Source organism: Harpia harpyja, unplaced genomic scaffold (assembly GCF_026419915.1).
Source record: "Harpia harpyja isolate bHarHar1 unplaced genomic scaffold, bHarHar1 primary haplotype scaffold_39, whole genome shotgun sequence".
In the NCBI taxonomy this organism is placed as follows: domain Eukaryota; kingdom Metazoa; phylum Chordata; class Aves; order Accipitriformes; family Accipitridae; genus Harpia; species Harpia harpyja.
The window spans coordinates 408,382-413,945 of record NW_026293320.1 but is presented as its reverse complement, the minus strand read 5'-3'; the positions used below and the strand labels follow the sequence as shown (position 1 = coordinate 413,945).

Sequence of the window (5,564 nt, the reverse complement as noted above, 5' to 3'; positions counted from 1 at the left end):
GGGGAGGGTGGGATCTAAAAAGCAGGTCATGACGGCAAAGAGCATGAGTGTCACAGTGCCAGTGTGTGAAAGCTCCAGCAATGGGGTGAAATCACAGCAGAAGTGGTCCACTCCACAGGGGCCACAGAACTGTATCTGGGACATGACTGAAATGATTACTGTAGGTGACAGAAATCCCCCTAGCAAAGGAGACAGACTTGGCAGTTCCTGAGTCCTGTAGAGAGCAGGGCATGTTACGCAGCCCAGTACTGATCGTAGGATGTAGTCACCAGCAGTAAACACTCTGTACCTGCAAAAGCTGCAGGAAACAACACTAACACCATGATGAGCAGAGATGCTGCTGTCCCCGGTCATGAAGCTGGCCATCAGCTGGGGCAGGGTGGTGGATCTGTAGAAGATCTCCAGGGAAGACCAATGCCCCAGGAAGAAGCCCATGGGGGTGCACAGGTGTTGGTTTGCCACCGCCCGCATGATGATGAGGTTTTTCCCAAGCACAAACACCATGCAGGTCATGAGAGAGAGGAGGAAGAGATTTGTCTAAGGGCTGGGAACATTCCTCATTCCATAGGTGTGGGGGATTCCATGATGGCCCCATTGGCCTTTCTCCACAGAAGGTTTTAGGTCCTTCTTTTGCCCTCTAACTTGGTAGGGAACTTACGAGGAAGAACATTTGGTTTGGTTTTAGTTGCTTGGGTGTCAGACAGGTAAGTCACTGCGAGTACGTTTATTTTGTTTAATTGAAAAAGGGGTATAGCGCCCTTTTCACACAGTCGCTGGGTCACACTACTGAGGTAGATAATGAAGGAGAAGTGGGGTGTCCACATTTTTTTGTGGACAGCATTATCACAAATAAAAAAATCAAAAAAGGAAAAAACCTCACCCAACAACAACAACAACAAACACTAATAAAGGCTGGACCTGCAATGAGTTCCATTATGAGTCATATGCTGAAGAGGATGGACACTCTGCAGCTTCTGGAAAACATTCAGTCATCAGTTGCCACGCTGCATCCCTGAGGTCCTGATTCCTCCTGCTGTAGATGAGGGTGTTCACAACTGGAGGCACCACTGAGTATAGAACTGCCAGCACCACATCCAGGGATGGGGAGGAGATGGAGGGGGGCTTCAGGTAGGCAATCATGACAGTGCTTATAAAGGAGACCATGGCCAGGTGAGGGATGCACATGGAAAAGGCTTTGTGCCGTCCCTGCACAGAGGGGATCCTCAGCACAGCCCTGAAGATCTGCACATAGGACAGCACAATGAAAACAAAACACCCCCAAAAAGATGGAAGCACTAAACATGAGAAGCTGAAATTCCCTGAGGTAGGCGTCTGAGCAGCAGAGCTTAAGTATCTGAGGGACTTCACCCAGGAACTGATCAAGGGCATTGTCCTTGCAGAGCAGTACTGAAAATGTATTGGCAGTGTGCAGCAGAGCAGTGACTAAGCCACTGCCCCAGGCAGCTGCTGCCCTGTGGACACAAGCTCTGCTGCCCAGGAGGGTCCCGTAGTGCAGGGGTTTGCAGATGGCAGCATAGCGGTCATAGGCCATGACAGTGAGAAGGGAGTACTCTGCTGTTATCAAAAAGACTAACAGAAAAACCTGAGCAGCACATCCTGGGTAGGAGATGGCTCTGGTGTCCCAGAGGGAATTGGCCATGGCTTTGGGGAGAGTGGTGAAGTTGGAGCGCAAGTCAAGAAAAGAGAGGTTGAGGAGGAAGAAGTACATGGGTGTGTGGAGGCAGTGGTCGCAGGCTATGGTGGTGATGATGAGGCCGTTGGCCAGGATGGCAGCCAGGTAGATGCCCAGGAAGAGCCAGAAGTGCAAGAGCTGCAGGTCCTGCGTGTCTGCAAGCGCCAGGAGGAGGAACTGGGTGATGGAACTGCAGTTGGAAATTATCTTCCTCTGGGCATGGGGGACTGCCCAAGAGGCAAAAGACAGTTGTGGGATACTTGGAAAGTAATGGGCACATCGTGAACAATCCAGACACAATGGAACTGATTAATTTGTGAGCTAAGGACGCTTTGCAGGCACCAGGCTTCAAGGACGCTTTGCTTGTGGACACATATTTAGCTAACGGTCGCAAGAGCATTCCAGATGCCTTTAGAAGGCCTTGAACAAAATAAACAAGAAGGCAAAAAAAGAAAGATGCCAATTAGAAGAACACAGGCGCACATTCAACGATAAAGGGAACTCGGCACAAAGAACCTCAATTCGGCAGCTTATCTTGACCAATTAGACTGAGACAAGTTTCGCATGTTTTAGTTAATATAACCACTTATGTCTTATGTTTATGCGCGTGTACAGTGTTAATATAACCAATCACTAGGTGTAACTAGGTGTGTAGACAGCACATGCTAACGAATCTTTAATTAGCTTATGCTTGAAGGGGAAGTAGAATGAGCATATAGACCGAGCTATTTTGGCACTAAAGGGACATCTGCTTGATCATATTGATTGTGTGCAGTGTCCGTGACTTCCGTGTCAACACTGGCCTCCTTACGTGTGCGGGAGGGGTAGACCTGGCCTCCATGCCCACACGGGCGTTGTAGATATTGCCTTCCTGCCCGCGCGGGTGGGGTAGACATGGCCGCCCTACCCGAGCGGGTGGGGTAGACCTGACCTCCTTGCCGGTGCTGGCGGCGTAGACCTGGCCTCCTACCCACGCGGACGGGGTAGAGCTGTCCTCCCTACTTGTGCATGCAGGGTAGACCTGGCCTCCCTACAGCTCTGGCAGGGTAGACCTGGCCTCCCTGTCCATGCAAGATGGGTAGACCTTGCCTCCCTATCCGCACAGGCGGGGTAGACATGGCTTCGCTACCAGTGCGGGAGAGGTAGACCTGGCCTCCCTACCCACGCGGGCGGGGTAGACCTGGCCTCCCTACCCACGCCGGCGGGGTAGAACTGGCATCACTACCGGCACGGGAGAGGTAGACCTGGCCTCCCTACCCTCACGGGCTGTGTAGACCTGGCCTCCCTGCTTGCGTGGGCGGGGTAGACTTGGCCTTCCTACCCGCGTGGGCGAGGAAGACCTGGCTTCCTTACCCGCGCAGGCGGGGTAGACCTAGCGTAACTGCTGGCGCCGGTGGGGTAGACCTGGCATCCCTATTGGCGCCAGCGAGGTAGACCTGGCCTCCCTATCCGCAAGGGCGGGGTAGACCTGGCCTTCCTACCCTCGCGGGCGGGTTAGACGTGGCGTCCCTGCTGGCACTGGCTAGGTAGACGTTGCGTCCCTACCCACGCGGGCGGGGTAGACCTGGCCTCACTACTGGCACGGGACAGGTAGACCTGGCTTCCCTACCCGCGCGGGAGGGGTAGACCTGGCCGCACTACCCGCTAGGGTGGGGTTGACCAGGCCTCCCTACCAGCGCGGGCGGGGTAGACCTGGCCTCCATACCCGCGCGGGCCGGGTAGAACTGGCCTCCCTACCCGCACCGGCAGGGTAGACCTGGCCTCCCTACCGGCGCGAGCGGGTTACACCTGGCCTCCATAACCACGCGGGCTGGGTAGACTTGGCCTCCCTGCCCGCGCGGAAGGGGTAGACCTTCCCTCCCTGCCCGTTTAGGCGGGGTAGACCTGGCCTCCCTACCCACACGGGCGGGGTAGAATTGACCTCCCTACGCGCGTGGGCTGGGTAGACCTGGCGTCCCTTGGGTTGCCAGCAGGGTAGACCTGGCCTCCCTATCCACGCCGGCGGGGTTGACCTGGTGTCCCTTCCCGCGAGGGCGGGGTAGACCTGGCTTCCCTGCCTGCACCGGTGGGGTAGACCTGCCCTCCCTGCCCGTGCATGCGTGGTAGATCTGGCCTCCCTGCCTGCGCGGGTGGCGTAGACCTGGTTTCCCTACCCACACGGGCGAGGAAGACCTGGCTTCCATACCCGCGCGGGCGGGTAGACCTGGCGTCCTTTCCGGTGCCGGCGAGGTAGACCTGGCCTCCCTACCCGTGCGGGTGGGATAGACATGGCCTCCCTACCCGCGCGTGGGGTAGACTTGGCTGCCATACGTTCCCCAGTGGGGTAGAACTGGCCTCCTTATCCGCTTAGTGGAGATAGAGCTGGCCTCGCCACCCGTGCGGGCGCGGTAGACCTGTCCTCCCTGCTGGCGCCTGAGCGGTAGACCTGACCTACCTGCCTGCGCTGCTGCTGTCGGGGGAGACCTGGCCTCCCTGCCGGTGCCGGCGGGATAGACCTGGCCTCCCTGACGGCGCAAACGAGTTAGACCTGGCCTCCCTGCTGGCGCCAGTGGGCTAGACCTAGCCTCCCTGCCGGCGTGGGACAGGTAGACCTGGCCTCCCTGGCGGCGATGGCGGGGTATACCTGCCCTTCCTGCCGGCGCCGGCGGAGTAGACATGGCCTCCCTGCCGTCATCGGCCAGGCACACCTGCCTCCGTGCTGCCGCGGACGGGGTAGACCTGGCCTCCCTGCCGGCGCCAGCGGAGTAGTATTGGCCTCCCTGCTAGCGCAGGCCGGGTAGATCTGCCCACCCTGCTGGTGCCGGCGGGGTAGACCTGGCCTCTCTGCCGCAGTGCGCCGGGTAGACCTGGCCTCCCTGCCGCCGCGGGATGGGTAGAACTGGCCTCCCTGCGCCGCGATCGGGGTAGACCTGGCCTCCCTGCTGGCTCTGGCAGGGTAGATGTGGCCTCCCTGCCGGAGCGGTGGGGGTAGACCTCGCCTCCCTGGCGTCGCCGGTGGGGTAGAACTGGCCTCCCTGGCATCGCCGGTGGGGTAGATCTGGCCTCCCTGCAGGCACCGGCGGGGTAGACCTGGCCTCCCTGCTGGCGCCAGCGCGGTAGACCTGGCCTACCTGCCTACGCCAGGGCCGGCGTGGTAGACCTGGCCTCCCTGCCTGTGCCGGCGGGGTAGACCTGGCCTCCCTGCCGGATCCGGCGAGGTAGACCTGGCCTCACTGGTGGCGCCCGCGGGCAAGACCTAGCGTCCCTGCTGGCGTGGGCCGGGTAGATCTGGCCTCCCTGCAGGCACCGGCGGGGTAGACCTGGCCTCCCTGCTGGCGCCAGCGCGGTAGACCTGGCCTACCTGCCTACGCCAGGGCCGGCGTGGTAGACCTGGCCTCCCTGCCTGTGCCGGCGGGGTAGACCTGGCCTCCCTGCCGGATCCGGCGAGGTAGACCTGGCCTCACTGGTGGCGCCCGCGGGCAAGACCTAGCGTCCCTGCTGGCGTGGGCCGGGTAGACCTGGCCTCCCTGCAGGCACTGGCGGGGTAGACCTGGCCTCCCTGCTGGCGCCGGCGCGATAGAACAGACCTCAATGCCAGCGCCAGCAGATTAGACCCGGCCTCTCTGCCACCGCGGGCCGGGTAGACATCGACTACCTGCTGCCGCGGGCTGGGTAGACCTGACCTCCCTGCCAGCGCCGGCGGAATAGACCTGGTGTCACTGCCATTTCCGTTGGGGTAGACCTGGCCTCCCTGCCGGCGCAGGTGGAGTAGAGCTGGCCTCCATGCCGCCGCGGGCCAGGTAGACCTGGCCTCCTTGCTGCCACGGACTGGGTAGATCTGGACTCTCTGTCGACGCGGTCCAGGTGGACCTGGCCTCACTGCCGGCGCTGG

General features: G+C 60.1%; 1 pseudogene; it reads right to left on the bottom strand.

The window, feature by feature from the left end:
* Window positions 1-933: 933 nt before the first annotated feature.
* On the bottom strand, window positions 934-1,729 carry LOC128138327 (olfactory receptor 14A16-like; annotated as a pseudogene).
* Between the last annotated feature and the right edge of the window lie 3,835 nt (window positions 1,730-5,564).